We start from the raw sequence: 21,840 nt of genomic DNA, 5'->3' as shown, positions 1-21,840 counted from the left end.
TTTAAGAAGAAAACCCCATGTATTACACAAAACACTGATAAAAATACACCAGATACTAAAGCTTCAGTATTTGCCTGAACGCAATATTGTGAGTCCGCGCGTGCGCGTGTGTGCACCCCCGCGCCATTTTCTAGGTCATGACGAACTGTTTTTTGATTATGTACATCCAAATATCTACGACAAAATGTGTATTATAGCCTACACATTATCGTAACCAAACGCAACAGTGAATATTGTACTCTAAATATTACTAAAACCACCATCAAATATCTAATACCCATGTAAAATAAATTTGTTTTTATTTTCTTTGTTTTATTTTCTTACTCTGAGATATGTGAAGTGTGTGAACATGGTGAATTTTGCGGAGAGACGCTTGTAATGAGCCAATTGGCGAAGCGTGAAGCAGTTAAGCCCTAAATATAGCCCCCATTCTGCACACAGAGCACCCATTGTGACATCCCCGGCGTTATTCTTCATTTGGATACTGCTAAATTATACGAGGAATCACGTCATATCATCTGATCGGGTGAACTATGGCGCTGGCTCCGCTCTGTAAGTTGCGTTATTGTTTGACGCCTTCTAAATCAAGATTCTAAATAAGGGTGCATTCCCTTATTGACTATGAAAACAATTCAATGCAACGTGTTTGATCTACACTGTTATGTGTCCTATGCTATTTATTCTTGAAATATAAGTTTGGGGTATAGTTTATCACATCTTTCACAAATAATAAATAAATAATAAATATTTAGTTAAATGTAAAATGTTATTAAAAATGACTACAATAAACAATGTAATTAAAGATAAAATATTTTGTTAGACTGTATTTATTGTCACTAGATTTATAAAATGCACTACTTATTATTTCTAACCTAATCAATTCATACACGTTGAAATACACTGAATTTCGAGATTCCTAGTGAAGTGGTGGAGTTTCAGCTTAAAACCTTTCATTAAGCATTTTATGTAGCTTTAATTCCATGTCTAATACAGGCTTTTTAGTGCTGCGGAAATGGATATCTGGTGATGTCTGCAGAAGTGATGTTCATCTGGATGGAAAGATAGTTGTGATCGCTGGCAGGGGTGCCGCCAGGAATTTTGGGCCCCATGACAAAAAAATCTAATTGGGCCCCTTCTGCGCAGCTGTTGTCACCACATCTCTAGGGCCTAACTTTGCCATCAAAAGCTTTACATAACTCTAATCAAAGGCTTGCAACTGTCTTGTTTCTTGTAGTTCAATACTAGTACTAGCACAATATTTACTGCTGGTGATTTGTAAATGCAAGTCTGCATACAGTATGCAGTTCACTCTTTGATGCAAGATTAAAAGCCACCATAAAAAAGGCAATCCTTTACAGTCGCAATGTATTTTTATTGTAAAATGAATGACAGATTATAAAAAAAAGAAAAAAACTAAATATATATTAAATTTTTATTCAAAGTAAATTAACATCATCATCTCAAAACAATGAAAACAGCAGATTTTTGAACTTAACTGCACATATATGCCAACAACAAAATAAAGTTGACGTGTAAAATGTAATTTACACATCAGGGTTATTATAGTGCTACAAAACAGATCAAGTGATCACTAAATCAATAGGTTTTGAGGTTTGGAATATGGTCATAAACTTAAACTACATGAAATGTAGGCTAACACCTGCAGCTAGCAAACTTATTTTTTTTATTTTTTTAGCTAGCTAGCTTATTTCACTACAGAGACTGAGCGCAACGCGTCATAATCTGAAGACCACGCCCACCGGGAGGGAAGACAATCCAACCGTCTCCGTTGACTTTGCATTGCGAGAGGCTGCCTCCTTGTCATGTATGACATATAACAAAAGACAGAAAATGCCTAACTAAACCCAGAAATACATTTTTTATAAGCTTCAGAACCATAAAAGCCAGCCTTTAAGGAGACAAAAGTAGATTCAGGCAATAAGACGTGAAGCATCAGAAGGAAGAATGGGTAAATTGAATATATCTCCTCCTCTCAGGTTCACATAGGGTGGTGAAATAAGCAAACGACATGGTTAAAATTATGAATGTTTTTTTTTCTTTTTACAATATCATGTCGCGTTCCAGTGGGCGTAGTTCTCAGAGTAGTTCGGGTAGTAGTCTCCTTTTATGTCGTGAAACAAACCGTTTTTTGGTGTCGACAGCTTATAAAAAATTATTTCTGGGTTATTTAGCTTGTTTGCTGTATACCTTGTCACACAGCAGCTTTTAGACATGGTTTTGTTTTTTTGTTATAAGTCATAAATGACAAGGAGGCAGTCTCTCGTCAATGGAGACGGTTGGATTGTTCCGTGGCCTAAATACGCTCTGTCTCTATGGACAACAGGTTAATACCACTCACAGACTAAAGGCTACCCACCTTTCTTGGTGAAAAACTGGGTTACAGATTGACACCCTTTCCTTTGTCTTTCCTCTCTCTCTTTTCTCTCTTTCCTTTTTTGAAAACCAGATTTTCTTACACTGCTCAACATTGTAATCTGTGTTTCTGGCACATCGACTAACTACTGTCTTGCAACTAAACACCGTCATTCACTCACTGATGAGCGCGCTGAGGCAGGACCAAACCATTTAATGCAGATACAGGGGGGTGGTCGGTCAATATGGATGTTTACTTTTTGGTCAATGGGGATATTTAACTTTTATTGCCAAAATAAGTAAAATCAAAGACATAATTAATTTTATTATTATTTGAAATATACTCAATGATGATGGTTTATATAGTGTATAATATAATATATATATATTTTTTTTAATTAAATTAGTTTTTACCTATTTGTTGGGCCCCCCTGTCATTCAGGGGCCCTTGGAATGGTCCTAACTTTTCCCACCATACGGCGCCCCTGATCACTGGTGCCGATAGGATTGGCAGGGAAACAGCAAGATGGCTTGCCGAGAAAAGAGTTAATTGCCACAGAAGAACAACTAGACATACTCATCAACAATGCAGGTGAGTAAGACAGTCATACAGTTGTCATGACTCTTCAAAAAAAGGTAAAAATGTTAAAGGAATAGTTCACCCAAAAAGGAAAATTCACTCATCATTTACTCACCCTCATACCATCTCAGATGTGTATGACTTACTTCTTCTGCTGAACACAAACAAAGATTTTTAGAAGAATGTTTCAGCTCTGTAGCTCCTTACATTGCAAGTGAATGGTGGTCAGAACATTGAAGGTCCAAAAAGCACATAAAGGCAGCATAAAACTTCCTCCACATGACTCCAGTGGTTAAATCCATATCATCAGAAGCAATAAGATAGGTTTGGGTGAAAAACTCATGAATATTGAAGTCCTTTTTTTACTATAAATTCTCCTCCCCGCCCAGTAGGTGGTGATGTGCATAAAAATGTGAATCACCATAAACAAAGGAAGAAGAAAGTGAAACTAGAAATTTATAGTAAAAAAATTACTTAAATATTGATCTCTTTCTCACCCACATCTATCTTGTCACTTCTAAAGACATGGATTTAACCACTGGAGTCTTATGGATTACTTTTATGCCGCCTTTATATGCATTTTGGACCTCCAAAGTTTTGGCCACGATTCACTTGCATCGTATGGACCTAAAGAGCTGAGATATTCTTCTAAAAATCTTTGTTTTGTTCAGCAGAAGAAAGAAAGTCATACTCATCTGGGATGGCATGAGGGTGAGTAAATGATGAGAGAACTTTTATTTTTTAGGTGAACTATTCCTTAAGGTCTTTTTTTCTGACAGGTGGTATGATGTGCCCCAAGTGGACCACTGAGGATGGCTTTGACACACAGCTGTCTATCAATCACTTGGAACACTTTCTCATGACCAATTTACTATTAGGGGTGCTTAAGAAATCCTCTCCCAACTGTGTAGTGACTGTGTCCAGCATTGCTCATGTTAGCAGTCCTTTTGATTAAAAATAAGCATGCCCAAAACACAAAAAATACAAACCAGACAGAATGAATTTGTTGGGTATATTTGTGTAATAAAATTGAAAAGACAGTAAATGCCTAAAAACACTTGTAATCACCCTTTGTATATACAGTCATGTCCATAAATATTGGGAAATCGACACAATTCTAATCATTTTGGCTCTATACACCACCACAATGGATTTGAAATGAAACGAACAAGATGTGCTTTATCTGCAGACTTTCAGCTTTAATTTGAGGGTATTTACATCCAAATCAGGTGAACGGTGTAGGAATTACAACAGTTTGTATATGTGCCTCCCACTTTTTAAGGGACCAAAAGTAATGGGACAGATTAACAATCATAAATCAAACTTTCACTTTTTAATACTTGGTTGCAAATCCTTTGCAGTCAATTACAGCCTGAAGTCTGGAACGCATAGACATCACCAGACGCTGGGTTTCATCCCTGGTGATGCTCTGCCAGGCCTCTACTGCAACTGTCTTCAGTGCAGTAGAGTGTAATTGAGCTTGAAATCATGGTCGCAAATGTCAAAATTTATAGTCAAATGTGAGTTATATTTTGGTCTGTTCTCACGCAAAACTGATTGGATCACTTCAGAAGACATGTATTAAACCATTGGAATCTGATGGATTACATTTATGCTGCCTTTATGTGCTTTTTTGGAGCATAAAAGTTTTGGACTCCATTCACTTGCATTGTATGGACCTACAGAGCTGAAATATTCTACTAAAATCTTAATATCTGTTCTGCAGAAGAAAGAAAGTCATACATATCTGGGTTGGCATGGGAGTGAGTAAATAATGAGGGAATTTTCATTTTTGGGTGAACTATTCATTTAAGTGAATTTACATTGGTGTATGTGTGCCTGTGTTCTGTTCAAATTTACACAAATATGTGTGAATTATGGGGATTTATATTCGCACCCTGCAAATATGTGTGGAAATGAGGGAAAGAGTTTTGCATTTGTTAAAGGTGAATTGTGTTATTTTTTCAGTGTTAAAATACTTTCTCCTATTCCAGTTTAATGCGCAATGACAGCTATAAGTAAACCATCATAGGTTGATTTCTCAAAAAGTCTTAATTCTGTGGCTCTGTGGTGCTATCAACACATTGCTGTTTGTTTGAGCATCCCAACCAGCCCAACAGCAACAATACCTCAACCTTATTAAAAACGTATTACACATACAGCTTTAACCATCCAACAACATCGTATTCTTGAGCTTTTCTGGATCCTTTGTTGTTAGAGGACCACAACAGAACAAATTCCAATAAAAGCTGTTAAAGAAAATGTAGGAGAGCTACATTGTGTTGAATATGTTTATGCATATTATTATTAACCACTAGATGGCATTAAACATGTGTTTTAGGAAACGTATAGTATGACATGCATTTGAAGATACCATTACGTAAATTATGATACAAGGCAGCATTGAAGTTCACAAACTAGTGGAAAATATGTGATGGAAAAAATGCAGACCCTGAATCACGATGGCCATGTGATTTGGTTGTAGGTTAAAGTTGCGATTATGTAACAAGGATATTGCAATGTGTAAAACAGACAAACTTGCTAAAAAAATTCATTACGTAAGACTATATCTAGTAGTGTCACAAATAATTATTTGTCCATTAAATGGCAATATTTACCCAGTGGAGTTGATTTGTGAAGTTTTTGTAATTACAGTAATAGCTACTCTGTGTCATATACCAGAACCCTTGTGTTAAATGCTTCATTGTAAGCAATTTATTAACATATATTTTAAATAAAAATTTAACAATTAAAATTGTATATATATATATATATATATATATATATATATATGTATATACACTGCATGCCTAATTATTAGGCAAATTGTATTCCTAAGGATACATTTTATTGTCGAACAAACACAATGCTCTCAGTCAATCCAAAATGTTATTGAACCTCAAACCTGAATGTTTAACAAAGAAAAAGTGAGTTTTTCTCCCAAAACTTTTTTATCCCAACTCAATTGTTTATTCTCAATTTTTAGAGTTGGTGTAACAAATAAGTAACACAAAATTAATATTATATAAAATTTTTGGCCTTAAATATTAAGTGACCAATGTAGCCACCCTTCTTTTCAATAACTGCCATGAGCCTTCCCTCCATGGAGTCTGTCAGTTTCTTGATCTGTTCACAATCAACTTTCGCTGAAGCAGCAACCACAGCCTCCCAAATGCTGTTCAAACAGGTGTATTGTCTTCCCTCACTGTAAATATCACATTTTTAGAAGGGCCCAGATGATCTTTGAGGCCCTTGCTGGCTAGCCAAGCAGTGGAGTACTTGGATGCATGTGATGGAGCATTGTCCTGCATAAAGATCATGGCCTTCTTGAATGCTGAGGACTTCCTCATGTACAGTACATTTACATTTATGCATTTGGCAGACACTTTTATCCAAAGGGACTTACAGTGCACTTATTACAGGGACAATCCCCCCGGAGCAACCTGGAGTTAAGTGCCTTGCTCAAGGACACAATGTTGGGGATCGAACCAGCGACTTTCTGATTAACAGTTATGTGCTTTAGCCCACTACGCCACCACCACTCCGCACTTTTTGAATGCTGTGGACTTTCTCATGTACAGTACCACTGCCTGAAGAAATTACTTTCCAGAAACTGGCAGTAGGTTTGGGGGTTGAGTTTCAGTCCATATTCAACTCGAAAATGTCCAACAACCTCATCTTTAATGATAGCAGCCCATACCAGTACCCCTCCTCCACCTTGCTGGCACCTGACACTTGACTGGCCCTGTGTCCATTAGTGATCCAGCCATGGACCCATCCATCTGGTGCATCAAGAGTTACTCTCATTTCATCTGTCCATAAAACCTTTGAAAAATCTGTCTTCAGGAATTTCTTTACCCAATCTCAATGCATCAACTTGTGAATATATTCAGTGGTGGGCGTGGGCATTTTACCTGATGTAATGAAGCTGCCTAATAATTGCACACACCTTGATATAATGTGTTAGTCACTTTCATCACACACTCCCTAATTACACAAATACATACCACCTGAAAATGATTGAATCCAATAAGTATTCAAGTTTATATGGTTTGGAGTTGGAAAATGTGCCTGGAAATAATGATAAGATCAGAATAATCACTTGCCTGATAATTGAGCACACAGTGTATGTATATATATATATTGCCTTCACATTCAGAATTTGTGCTCTGTGGCCCCATTAAAGTTTGCAGTCTCTGATGTCTAAAATGTATTGTAATTTTTATTTTTTAGAATTGTCTCCTCTCTGCTATTTCTCATATTTAAATTAAGCCTCCTAGATTTCCTTTAGGGTTGTTCATAAATTTGAATTTTATTACAGTTTCACTTTTAATATATTTTAGAGATGCTCAATATTGATTGCTTTTTGATTCCACATTCAATGTCATTACATTGTAATTACTTATTAATATGCAATTATAATACTAGTCACCATGCTTCTTATAGGGCTATTGGGCAAAAAATAAATGAGACTGTGTTGCATAATGGAAGCCAACCGATTTGGGTGAAGAATTGTCTGATTAAGGCTGAAGAATTTGCTGATATGTTCCCTGCCTGTAAACAACACTTCTGACTTTTCAATGGAGCTTCTGTCTCAGGGCAAGTGTTCCTCCAGAGAATCATTTGTGTGTGAAATTGGCCGCTAAACAGCTGATTCATTTTATTGCATTCACTTCTTTGTAAACTCGTTTCTGAAAATAAGTGACCGGTAATAATGTGTGTTGCAACTACCGAGTGCCCAAAACCACTTCTGCTCCTCTGCCAGACAAAAGATGTTTCACGAAAACAAGATTAGTAAAAAATAAATATGAGATTGATTAGTGACTGTGTGACATGCAAGGCAAACTTAATCAGTTTCACTATGGGAAATACAGATTAAATCAAATTAAAAACCAATTGCTGGCCAATCAAACGATCCAACTACCAGTGCAATTTAGGTCACACCACTAGCACATAATTTATGGTCAACACATAATTCACTAAACATTCTCATATCCAGCACTATACATGAGCTGTACACAATCAATGAGTGGTCTGCAAGCCTGGACCCAATGGGTAATGACCGCGCCTGCCTGTCTATAATGTCTATAATGTACTAAGAGCTTCTTTTGTACATTAATCCACCAAGACACATTTTAAAAGCCTGAGACAAAAGAAAACAATTAATGTTAAAGGTGTAGTTCATCCTAAAATGTTAAATTAATTTCTTGAAATCTTTTTTCCTCCATGGAACACAAGAGAAGAATTTTAGCTTTTAGTCTCTAACATTCTGCCGAGAACCTTCTTTTTTGTTCCACTATAGATATAGTCATATATGTTTGAAGAGTTAAGGATGTGGATGGGTAAATGATGAAAGAATTTAGATTTTGGCATGAAATATCCCTTTAAATTGCATTTAAAAATAGCAGATGTTGCACAAGTCTAATAGGTATTATTCTGATATTATTAGGGTCATGTGGAATTATATTCATGTAGGTTGGACTGAGTATAATTTACATCTAACCAACAGATGCTGTATAACATGTTTTAGTTCCTATTCAAATGTGTGGTCATACGTTGAGCTGTTTTTTTTATGGAAATGTAACAATACAAATTTACCTAATGTGATGTTTGGTACTAACTTTTTTTCCACTAACACAAGAACATTCTTTGGCTTCATTTCTACTCAATGTCTTATTAGCATAAAAATGCTAATAGTTGCAACTGGCCACAAAAAGAGCTACAACAACTTCCTTTTATGCTCCTGCTGTGTTTGTCTTCATGCCTGCATAAGTCCCTCCTTTATACTTCTCAACTGCCCTTCTCGTGTTTGTCTTTAGGTTCATAGCATGAAATCAGTCTTTGGGATATGGCATGTTAAAATAAAAACTTTTAGATGGCAAAGTACTTGTTAGCCTAATACTTAAAAAAATACAAATACAAATCACAACTAAAGGGATAGTTCACCCAAAATCTAAAATTCTTTCATCATTTACTCACCCTCATGCCATCCCAGATGTGTATGACTTTCTTTCTTTTACTCTAAATCTTCACTTTCACATTCACATGTGAAAGTGGAAATGTATAGTTAAAAAAGGAATTAAATATTAATCTGTTTCTCTCCCACATCTATTTTATCACTTCTAAAGACATTGATTAAATCTCTGGAGTTTTATGGATTACATTTATGCAGCTTCAGATTTATGGCCACCATTCACTTGCATTGAAAGGACCAACAGAGCTGAGATATTCTTCTAAAAATCTTTGTTTGTGTTCTGCAGAAGAAAGACTCATAAGGGTGTGTAAATTATGAGATATTTTTGGGTGAACTATCCCTGTAAAGGGCCTTTGCATTAGAATTAAAGGGATAGTTCACCCAAAAATGAAAATTCTAATGTTGTTTCAAACCTATATTACATTATTTTCTTCTTCTTCGGTGGAACAGACTGAATGTTAGCCTCAGTCACCATTTACTCTGATTGAAGCTTTTTTCCATACACTAAAATTGAATGGTGACTGAGGCTGTTTGTCCCTAACATTCTGCCTAACATCTCCTTTTGTGTTCCATGGAAGAAATACAGTATTGTTCCAATGTTGGAACAACATTAGGATGATTAAATGATGACAGAGCTTTTATTTTTTGTCAACTATTAACATGTAAAGATTTTCCACATTAAAAATTTTTTTTCGTGAATGTTTACAATTATGGCCTAAAAAAAGCTATTTTACTCTACATCATGATGGTCCATAATGGAATCGCCATGCTCTTAGAATGTCATCATGATCACTATTTTATTTTCCTCCAGGGGTTATATTGTGCAAAAACCCCACACATTATGCCTTGATGAGGCTTTTGGGAGGATTTGTGGTAACTGGAAGGGCCTAAAACCTCAATGAAGCTCTGAAAAGATCATAGAAGCATCATCTTCCAGTATGCCAGTATAGTTAGCTCCAATAGTGGTTCTAGCTTTTTTGGCGCCCTGGACAAAACCCGCATCAACGCGGGGTTTGGTGGTGATTCTAAACGAGAATGCCCCCAAATTTGTTGATGTGTGCCGCCGCCTCGTGCCTAGGCGACTGTCCATGTGTAACCTGCACAAGAAGAGACAGTCACAATGTCGAATAAAACTGCTTTTATTTGCAGAGATGGAAAAAGTACAAAAGGGCAAATCCAGAGAAGTGTAGTCAAGGGGAGCGTAAGGTCGAAGCCGGGGAATCAGAGTATGTCAAAGGGGCAAATCCACAGAAGAGTAGTCAAGGGGAGCGTAAGGTCGAAGCCGGGGAATCAGAATATATATATGGACGTAACAAGCGAGTTGAAAAGACAGGGGAAGCTAGGGGAACACTAGAGCTGGCAAAGCGAAGGGGTAAACTAAACAATAACCAACAAGTGTGGAGAGAAAGGGCAGCGTATATATAAGGGAAAACGAACAGTGCAGGTGAAACTAATAATCTAGTGATGGGAGCGAGTGCAGGTGAAACTAATACTCTGGTGATTGGGAGCGAGCGTGAGAGCTAGAGGGGGCGGGGTGAACTTGAGGTTCAGAGTTCGTTACACCATGTCACCCATGCCTAATACCGCCACTGGTTAGCTCCAAGAGCCAAGGGGTCACGGCAACTGTTGACCCATTCAGATGACTTCAGCCTTTACATTCGCTAGCTCTATGGTAATTTTAATCATCTTAAAGGGATGGTTCACTCAAAAATAAAAATTCTTTCATCACTCTCATGTTGTCCCAAACTTTTATGACTTTCCCCCAATGAATACAAAAAGAGTAAATGATGATAACATTTTCATATTTGTGTGACTATCCCTTTAACTGCCCTGTTTGTCTGGGCAACACTGAGTCAGTGCTGGAATGCAGCAGACTCTAATATAATGGTACATGGAGAGGTCTTTCATTAGAAATAATGAACTACTGTGCAGGACTGTCACTGCTCCATTCCAAGCAAGCCAGTCTGATTTGCAGCCTCTTAGGGGTCATAATCTGTCTCTCTGTTATTTATGAGTCTCCCTGGCCTGCACACACTTTCACACACTACCTCTAAAGCTATGTGAGCCATGGGGTGCTGGCACAAAGGGAACCGTTAATGAAATAGGGACACGGAGAGGGAGGTGGAACATGAACAATATTCACACACTCCTTTACTCAAAAAGGGAACTGCTATTATCTCGGGGGATAATCAGTTTGGCAAGTATGGCTGTGCATAACAGTTGATGAAACCTGAGCTCATCTTCCTGATCTTGGAGTCAACAATGAACAGTGACTTGTTGGGATTGTGTGAGAAGGTGGCGGCAACGGCGTAGCAGCCAGGGGGCACGTGGGAGACATGTCCCCTGCACTCTTTAAAAAAAGGTGATTTGGTCCCCCACACTTTTCCAAGCTAAACCCATATTGAGTCCAAATGGTGGATTTGTATACAGTATTCGTTACATTTTGTTACTTTGGGCTGATTGAGCGACCATCCAGCCAATCACAGGTGAGTTTCATGAGCCGAAACAACTCTTACGTAATAGGCCATCTGTCATACACTCTAATTAATTTCTACAAAGTTGCTTTCAACAATGTTCATTTATTCATGCTTTTTATGGCCATTGACGTTGATCTATAATCTAAAGATGAGGAACAAACAAATGAGAGTTAATTATTTGCATATCGTTCTTGAATGGAAGCTTTACGTGAAATGCACTGCAGAGTTTTCATATCATATATCAGCACATGAGTCTTCATTAAGTCATGCCTTTTACATTATGATTGTGAGGTGATAGTTTGATCGGGTCTTTTTGCCAAGTAAAGCAGATTACTAGATCTGTGTTAAATATGTAATACTGTTTTTAAAATCAGCTCCTGTCTTTTACATCTATGTTTGTGTGCAGTCAACAAACTGGAAGAAAAAAAATAGATCTGCTCTGTTCCTATAATGCATGAAACCTTTACTAAAGTCTCTTTGTAGGTCTGTAGACATACACATTTTAAAGGATTAAAATGTTCTTTTGATCGTTGATTCAGTGACTAACTAATTTCACACAAGCTGGGTTTGGAGGGTTGCTTTTGAAATTTATTCCACTACAGATTACAGAATACATGCTTAAAAATTTAATTTGTAACGTATTCAGTTAGATTACTCAAGGTCAGTAATGTATTTTAAATACTTTGTATTACTTATATCATAGGTCTTGCTAGGAAAATAAAGAAATTCAGAGATCCAACATGAATTGTCTTAATGATTAAGACAATGTATTTACATGCATTCTATTAGTATGCAGGTTACCTTTAAGACGTTGACCATCTCATTTAAATATGTGTGTTCTGTGTGATTAGAGAGTCACTACTCAGTCTGTGTGCAGGTGCAAGAGGATGATGACCGATCTGCTCTCCCTGACCTTTATTATACTTTTATGTTTTGTGACGCTAATGATTTGTTAATTTTCTCATGTATGAGAAGAGCGCGCAGCCTGTGTATCTGCCATTAAATGTGTGGAATACAGACTTTTGCTGTTTGGCTCTGTGATTTGTCAGACTAAACCATTTATCTCAGGTGAAAAGCGTTACGGTGCCTAGTAACGTGCATGTAAAATGGCTAAAAATAGCATTTTAGCTTAGAGTAAATGTGACAATTTACACAAGGTTTATTTCTATTTCTTCTGCTCCAAACTTACTTCAAACTTACTTCTCTGTTTGCTCGTATGAATGTAAAACATCATAAGAAAGTGTTTCACCTCTGTTCAAATGCACTTTGGATCGCATCATTTATATGTATAAATGTTTCCATCTGACAGCACTAAATATTAAATGAAACAAATTACAAGAAAATGCAAAGTAACCTCTTCAGTAATCAAAATACATTTTGATTGTAACTGTATTCTAATTACCAATGATTTAAATTGTAACTGTAGTGGAATACAGTTACTTTTATTTTGTATTTTAGATATGTATTCCCGTTACATGTATTTCGTTACTCCCCAACACTGCACACAAGAAATCGTATCGGTTACCTAACGTAACCTCGGTTCTCTCTAGATGAGGGAACTAGTATTGCGTAAGCTAGCTTACGCTACGGGAAAGATTCATCTTTTCTGAGATATTGAAGCCAAAAAATTATCCTTAATTTTTGTATCCATTGTCAACGCAGTGCGGCAGCTGCAGACCTTGAGCGGGCTAGCTAGCGAGCTCATAGGTTGCTCTGCGGCAACTGCTGCAGCCTATAGACGAGCTTGGGCGAACTCGCATCCAATGAGAGGCGTCCGCGCGCTCACTGCAACAAAGCCCGCCAAAATGGGCGTGACTAGAGTGCATATAAGCGTAGTTCGTAGGCTGGAACCCTGGTTTTCATTGACTGAAGCGAAAAGTCGCTCGTGGCGCGAGCACGGCCGGCTACGCAATACTCGTTCCCTCATCTAGAGAGAACCGAGGTTATGTTAGGTAACCGATACGTTCTCTTACGAGAGGTTCTCTCGTATTGCGTAAGCTAGCTTACGCTACGGGAACCCATTGTCAACGCCGTGCGCGCCAAGCATCCACTGTATGAGCCCCAGGGAATTAAGGGGGGACCCGTGGGAGCCCTTATGAGTGGGGAAATAATATTTGGCCGGCAAGAATGCGGGTCATTGATTGTGTAATACATAAGCACATAGTGGGAAGGGAACGACAGAGCGGCGGTGCCGGTCTGTGTGGAATGTGTCCCATCAGTGCAGCTCACCAGGGGAGCTGTAGCGTATTAAACCGCTAGTAGTTTTGCCTGCAGAGCGGGCACTTCCATATTGTAAAATCTGACAAAGGTGGAGGGGGAAGTCCATCCCGCTGCCGCACATATGTCGTGAATGGAAATCCCGCTGGACCATGCCCACGAGGATGCCATGCCTCTAGTGGAGTGAGCCCTAATGCCCAACGGGCATGGCAGGTCTTTTGATGCGTATGCAGCAGCAATAGCGTCCACTATCCATCTAGATAGTGTCTGTTTCGAGGCGGCGAGACCTTTGGTGCGCCCTCCGAACGAAACGAAAAGCTGCTCAGAGCGTCTGAAAGCGGCGGAGCGCGCAGTATACAATCTCAGTGCTCTGACCGGGCAAAGGAGATTGGCGTCGCGTTCGCTAACGGGTGCTGGCAGCGCCGATAGGGAAATGACCTGTGCTCTGAAAGGAGTACCGATCACCTTGGGAACATAGCCGTGTCTAGGCTTTAAAATGACCTTGGAGTCACTTGGTCCAAACTCAAGACACGCAGCGCTGACAGACAGCGCGTGAAGGTCTCCCACACGTTTGACTGATGACAGGGCAGTCAGAAAAGCGGTTTTGAGTGAAAGGTATTTCAAATCCACGGATTGAAGTGGTTCGAAAGGGGGCTTTCATAGTTTCGAGAACTATAGAAAGATCCCAGATAGGAACCGATGGGGGCGCGGGGGTTCATCCTTCTAGCTCCCCTGAGGAAGCGGATGACCAGCTCGTTTTTACCCCATGACTGGCCGTGCAGGGGTTCAGCGAACGCCGCAACGGCTGCCACATACACTTTGAGCGTGGATGGGGATCTGCCCTTATCCAGCAGCTCTTGTAGAAATACGAGCAGCGACGACACCCCACATGTCCGCGGGTCCAGGTCTCGGTCGGTGCACCATTTTGAGAACACAGACCATTTTGACGCATAGAGTCTTCTCGTGGAAGGGGCTCTAGCGTGTATGATGGTGTTTATTACTCCTTCTGGCAGAGCGACGGGTAGTCGTTGATCACCCACGCATGCAGCGCCCAGCGCTCTGGGTGGGGATGCCAAATTGTGCCGCGAGCTTGAGAGAGGAAATCTGCTCTCACTGGGATGGGCCACGGCGCTGTCAGTGACAGCTGCGTAAGCTCCGGGAACCATGTCTGATTCTCCCAACGCGGGGCTATGAGGAGCACCGAGTGACGCGTTTCCCTGATCCTCTGCATTACCTGTGGCAATAGCGAGACGGGAGGGAAGGCGTAAAGCGGGCGTCTGGGCCAGTCCTGGGCCAGCGCGTCCTCGCTTTCGAGAAAAATATTGGGCAGTGAGAGTTCTCTTTGGACGCAAAGAGGTCTATCTCCGCTCTGCCGAATAGGTGCCATAACGTCTGGACTGTTTGAGCGTGCAGGGACCATTCCCCTGGGGAATATTGTCTCTGGACAGTCTGTCCGGGCCGTCGTTCAGGTGGCCTGGCACGTGCGTCGCCCTCAGCGAGCGCAGGTGGCACTGGGACCAACTCAGTATGCGTTTCGTCAGATGGAAGAGGTTCCTGGATCTGACACCGCCCTGACGGTTTAGGTAGGATACCACAGATCTGTTGTCCGAACGGACCAGGACGTGGTGACCCTGAATGACCGGGAGAAAGCGCACGAGCGCGTACTCGACCGCTATCATTTCCAGACAATTTATGTGAAGGAGCTTTTCCTGAACTGACCATAGGCCGAAAACCGGAGAGCCCTCGCAGACCGCGCCCCAACCCGTGTTGGACGCGTCTGTCGAGATGACTTTTCGGTGAGATACAGCTCCCATTGTCACTCCCCGCTGATACCATTCGGCCACTGTCCAGGGCTGCAGAGCTGAAATACAGGTCTGAGTCACCTTGATGGGCTGGCGGCCTGTGGCCCAAGCCCGGCGAGACGCGCGGGTGTTTAGCCAATGCTGAAGCGGGCGCATGTGCAGTAAACCCAGCTGAAGTACTGCTGCGGCTGAGGCCATGTAGCCTAGCACTCTCTGAAATTTCTTCAGAGGTGTGAGGCTGTTCATCTGAAATGACGCGGCTAGTCGCTGCACACGGCGCGCGGCTGTGTAGATAAGCGAGCCGTCATTGCCACTGAGTCTAGTTCTATTCCAAGGAAGGAAATTGCCTGACTGGGCTGTAGTGAGCTCTTGGTCCAATTGACTGCAAGGCCCAAACTGTTCAGATGACTGAGGAGAACTGTCCTGTGAGACAGAAGCTCCGTATGTGATTGTGCCAAAATCAGCCAATCGTCCAAATAGTTCAGAATTCGCAAACCCTGACTCCGCAGGGGTGCGAGCGCCGCGTCCATGCACTTCGTGAAAGTACGGGGTGCTAAGGACAGGCTGAACGGAAGGACGGTGTATTGATAAACCTGGCCGTCGAGGCGAATCTCAAGAATGGCCTGTGACGGGGATTTATCTGAATCTGAAAGTATGCATTTTTCAGATCGAGAGAAATAAACCAGTCCCCTGGCGCACATGCGCGAGGAGTTTGCTGGTTGTAAGCATTTTGAACGGTCTTTTTGCAAGCGCTTTGTTCAAAACCCTGAGATCTAATATTGGTCTGAGGCCGCCGTCTTTCTTGGGGACAAGAAAAACGGCTGTAAAACCCCGACTCGCTCAGGGGAGGCGGCACTCTCTCTATGGCCCTTTTGCACAGAAGGTTTGCTATTTCTGAACGAAGCATGCAGGCTGCTTCCGTGTTCAAAGTAGTTTCGAGCCGCGCTCTGAAGCAAGGAGGACGGCGATCGAACTGTAGCAAATAGCCCTGTTTTATTGTGCTTAACACCCATTCGGATATCCCTGGAATATCTTCCCACGCTTTGAAGCGTAATGTTAGAGGGTGAATGGCCAAATCGCTCTGATTGCCGCACACAGCGCGCTGAACAGAATGTGTGAGCGCGCTTACTGTGCTTATGCTGGACTGCTCGCAGACAGCATGGACAGGCTGTTCTGTGAGTGACTTCCCGATTGAGGTGAATGGGGAAAGAGTCACGTCTGTTAAGTGATGCGCAAGCATAGCCACGGGCACGGGACTTACATACAGAGAAGTGTTTGCTGGCCGTGTGACAGAGCGGGCAGAGAATGGGCGCGCGCACGTATTCGTGATCGCATTTATTGACTCTAACACTCGAGTGGTTCAGTAACCGCTTTTGAGTGTGCTCTGATGGGGACACGGAACGTGTAATGCTTGTGTGTAGAGCTGAACACTAGATTGTGGGCACATTTTCTACACATAAGGCTGGTCGTGTGACAGAGCGGCCAGAGAATGGGCGCGCGCACGGATTCGTGGGTGCGTTTATTAACCCTAACACTCGAGCGGGTCGTAACCGCTTTATGTGAGTGTGCTCTGATAGGGACACGGGACGTGTAATGCTTGTGTGTAGGGGTGAGCACTGAATCGTGGGCACATTTTCTACACATAAGGCTTTATTTTGAGTCGCCGTGGAAACGGCGTTTGAGTGCAGGCAAGCGGGTAATATCACCGGCTTGTTGGCTGCTGAATCCACCACTGCAGTAGCCTGAGAGAAGGGGACTGACAGGGGCGTACGGGACTTACATACAGCTGGCCGTGTGACAGAGCGGGCAGAGGAGGGGCGCGCGCACGGGCTCGTGGGCGCGTTTATTAACTCTAACACTCGAGCGGGTCGTAACCGCTTATGTGAGTGTGCTCTGATAGGGACACGGGATGTGTAATGCTTGTGTGTAGGGGTGAACACTGGATTGTGGGCACAATTTCTACACATAAGGCATGTTTACTCTTTACAAGATTTCTTTGAGTCGCCGTGAAAACGGCGTTTGAGTGCAGGCAAACGGGTAGTATCACCGGCTTGTTGGCTGCTGAATCCAACACTGCAGTAGCCTGAGAGAAGGGGACTGACAGGAGGCGAAGCTTTGACGGTGGTCCGGCCGTGGCGGGACTGAGCCGTCGTTTTCTCAACAACGCTAGGAGGACTTCGGTTGCTCAGGTTTCAGTACAATCTTAGGCCGAGGCCCGCAGGGGGGCGGCTGTCTGAGCGCGATCGAGGGCGGCCGCCCTGTCGACGCTGAGAAGTCTGGCTTGTTGAGCTGGGCGCTGTGAAGAGGCTCGTGCAGGAGGCTGGTCACGTGGGCGGCCTGCAGAGGAGCTAGCGCGACGAGGCAGAAAGAGATTCATGGCTTGGGCTTCGAGAAACGGTCAACAATGCCACTCACCGCGGAACCGAAGAGACCGGACAGAGAGAGCGGCGCGTAGTGCGTTCAGCTTCTCCCAAGTCGGCTAGTCAGATCTGAAACAGCCTCTGTCTGTAAGACGGCCATGGAATGCAGAGCAGATGCGGCTTGGCCGGCGGCGGTATAGGCGCAGCCAACACAGGCGGAAGTAGTTCTGCAGGCCTTAGACGGGAGCACCAGCTTAGACCGCCATCTCGCGGAGGGCGGGCAAAGGTGCGGCGTGGAGTCTGTTGGGAGCCTGTTCAGGGGGCGGTGACCACTCGAGCCCGAGGCGGTCGACAACCTGTGTGAGGAGGCGCGTTAGTTCCCCTTCGACTCCGGCGCGGGTCCTGCTGGATTCCTGGGCCGAGGAGGAGGCGTGTGAGCCTGACCACTCCTCGCTGTCCGAAGCCATGATGGAACAGCCCTTATCCTCCGCTTCTTCGTCCGAGATGGCAGCAGAGCAGCCGCTCGGCGGCAACTGCGCGTCCCGAGTGGGCGGGGAGGGTGAAGGCGATGCTCGAGGGAGGGGCTCCGGCGAGGCAATCGCTTCTACCACTGGTTCCGGCAGCCTTTGAGAGCGGCACTTTTACTGCGCGGCTGAATGGAAGGCGCGCGGCGGCTTCGGTCCTGAGCGCTCGAGTCGAGCCCGCAGGGTCGACATCGGAAGCTCCTCGCAGAGATCGCATCCGCCTTCAGCGAGGGGAGCTCTGCATGCCAGAGTCCCAGGCAGAGAGCGCAGATGACGTGGCGGTCTCCGGTGCTGAGAGGGGCGCGGCATGAGGCGCAAGTGGAGCGAGGCATCTTTAAAAAGACGCTCAGTACTCTTTTGTGAAGTTCATAAGAACTAGCTTGCTTTAAAAGGATACGTCGCCGGATGGCGTAGCTCGCAGGACGGCTGAAGGTGGCAAAGACGGCCGGCTTCTTCGGCGCTGTCCACGCTTGCTTGATGCCCCTCGAACGGCGACGCGGCTTCCAGTTCAGAGATGCGAAGAGCTTCGCTGAAGAGATGAAAATCGGGGTTCCAGCCTACGAACTACGCTTATATGCACTCTAGTCACGCCCATTTTGGCGGGCTTTGTTGCAGTGAGCGCGGACGCCTCTAATTGGATCGCGAGTTCAGCCCAAGCTCGTCTATAGGCTGCAGCAGTTGCCGCAGAGCAACCTATGAGCTCGCTAGCTAGCCCGCTCAAGGTCTGCAGCTGCCGCACTGCGTTGACAATGGATACAAAAATTAAGGATAATTTTTTGGCTTCAATATCTCAGAAAAGATGAATCTTTCCCGTAGCGTAAGCTAGCTTACGCAATACGAGAGAACCTCTCGTAAGAGAACACCAAGTAGCATCACCAGAAATGGTCTCTGAACAAAATGGATCTGAATGAATTTTGGTGACCTTTTAGGACCAGTTTGTGTCCAGTCTTTTATTGTCATGTGTGAAATAGAAGCAAGCGCTTCACAAGATTTTTGCAGCTAATTTAGCAAATTTTGCACTTAATTGGCAAAACTTGAATCTTTAAAATACTACAAGTATATAATACTTACATTACTATACTACTTATACTTGCATATTAATATATACTGTAATATATAAATACTGCACTGTAAGTTTTGGGTCTGTGCAAGCCACCTACTGACAGCTGCCCCCACACACACACTTTTTAAATTACTGCTACACCCCTGGGTGGAGGACATGGAAGGTCAGTGGGCCAGGGTCGAGAACAGGTGAGGGAGAGTGAAATCTGAGAAGGGTCTTAGATGGGCAGTTATCACCAACAGCTGATGGGACAGCACAGTCGTCCACAGGCTGCTTACTCAACATGACACAACCATGAATACACCTGCTTGGGGATTTAAAACCCTTTGAGCATACACATGCGCACATGTGTTTGTGTTTGGACTTGTTTTTGATATACTGCTGTTTAACAGCAAACAGTAACCACACATATTATTATAACCGAAATCAGGCTTTTAGATTATGATCTGTCCTTTGACTGAGTGGTGGGCTAAAGCACTAAACTGTTAAGCAGAAGGTGGTTGGTTCGAGCCCCACAGCCACAACCATTGTGTCCTTGAGCAAGGCACTTAACTCCAGGTTGCTCCGGGGTGATTGTCCCTGTAATAAGGGCTCTGTAAGTCGCTTTGGTAAATGTAATGACTGATAGGTTTGACTCGACTATGCTTAGATTAATAGAAATTACTACAAAATCTGCTCTAAAACCAGGTAACTTCGAAGCCATGTTTCAGTGTTGATGTAATTACTGTGTTTTGCCAAATTTCTAAAAATATCCTTACAACTGAAGCGAAACGGTTTTATTTACCTATACTGTAAAAATGTCTGTTATTTCAACTGAAAAAGTAACACAACAGTTACAGGTAACATCTTAACATTGATGGTAAAAAATAATAATGTATTTAAAAAGATAATACCTGCATTTTTACAAAATTTTACAATATTTTTTAGATGAAAAAAGTCAGATTTGCCATATAATTAATTATTATAATTGTATTTATAATTAAATGAAAAAAGAATAACTATAATTAAAATTAAATTATTGTAATTTTTTTTTTACAAGAGAATATATACGTACAGGTAACAGCTTAACATATACCCTCGTGCAACCCCGTGTACACATGTGTGGATGTTATATTTTGGCTTCGCTATATGCAACGCATAATGTCATTTAATTAAAACTTACTGATGTCAGTTCAGGAGACTCTGGGTTGTCAGTAAAGGGTTAAATGTTCGATGGACGGAGTCATGTGACAAAACAACTTGGCGCTGATCACAGCAGAGTTTGTCTTTGGCAGAAACGCCAACAAAACTACATCTGGAAAGAATCCTAATTAAGTTTTTACACTAAAACCTGTTTGAGTCAAAAGATTAGAGTCTCTAGTTTAATACGATATGCCATTTATAATATTTGAGCATTTTATCGCAAAACACCATGCTGCTAAATAGAATGTAAACTATTGTGTACAATTGCACAAGGTTTTCATAAGAAATCCTATATTTACTGTACATTTTCACATTGAAAAAAAATAATTCTTTCAGAGGCTTTATATGGAGTTAGAATGAAAATACAGTGCATTTCGAACTGTTCTGAGACCAGTGCAGACAGACAGCATACTGGAGGTTAAGTCACTCACTAAACAGGAGCAAGGGAGCATCCTATATAGCTTTCCTATGAAGCCAAGTGCATTCAATCCAAGCTTCCTATCAGAAGTTTAGTTTCAGGCTGTAGATTATGTTTAAACAACTCAATATAGTTGGCAGACATGGGACAATGGTAATCAGTCCGTCGATTCAGAATTTATAATGTATATTTGTATTTTTAAATGGTTGGCAGCGATTGGACGATGCTTGCAATTACTTGTGTCAGAATAAATTATGCTCATTTCTGATTGGTAAAATGCTTCAGCGCTGGTTATCACTTGTTTGTTTGACAGTGCAAATAGAGAACATAGATTTTGTTGCCAAAGAGGAAAAAAACAATTCTGTAGAAACTATGAGTCATGCTTCCCTGTGCCAAAACTCACTGCTAATGCAAGGGTGTTCTGGGTGGTTTCCAGGGCATTTCTGTGCAGTTGCTTTGGCTTTCTAGATGATTGCTAGGTGCTTACTCACTGGCCAACGTCAAAAGGATCCACACCCAAATCTCTACGATATCAGAAACGTTAAAGAATGATATGGGTTTATACTTACAAATAAGAGAAATCGTAGTGCTGAATGCTGAAGGCATTATGAACATGGCCACCGATATTCTGATGCATAGATATGGCTTTAATCCCACCTGCTGTAAAGTAAGTCTATGGGATTTTTTATCCAATGGAAAAGTACCAAAGCCAACTTAGAAAAGTAGTAGCTCACCTCTCCAACAGCCTCTCCAACAGCAAGCCACTTGCAGGGATGGGGGGGGGGGGTTCGAATACCAGGGTGTGCTGGGTTTCGCTAGTTCGAATACCAGGGTGTGCTGAGTTACTCCAGCCAGGTCTCCTAAGCAACC

At 42.2% G+C, this 21,840-nt stretch overlaps 1 long non-coding RNA gene across 1 annotated transcript; it reads left to right on the top strand.

Moving 5' to 3' along the window:
- The first annotated feature begins 440 nt into the window (after positions 1-440).
- Positions 441-3,953, top strand: LOC127655616 (uncharacterized). The gene is made up of 3 exons (XR_007972053.1): positions 441-552; positions 2,816-2,965; positions 3,733-3,953. It is a non-coding gene; the product is annotated as an uncharacterized LOC127655616 (long non-coding RNA).
- The last annotated feature ends 17,887 nt before the right edge of the window (positions 3,954-21,840 follow it).

This window comes from Xyrauchen texanus, chromosome 15, assembly GCF_025860055.1.
Source record: "Xyrauchen texanus isolate HMW12.3.18 chromosome 15, RBS_HiC_50CHRs, whole genome shotgun sequence".
Classification (NCBI taxonomy): Eukaryota; Metazoa; Chordata; class Actinopteri; order Cypriniformes; family Catostomidae; genus Xyrauchen; species Xyrauchen texanus.
This window is presented reverse-complemented; position numbering and strand designations above follow the sequence as displayed.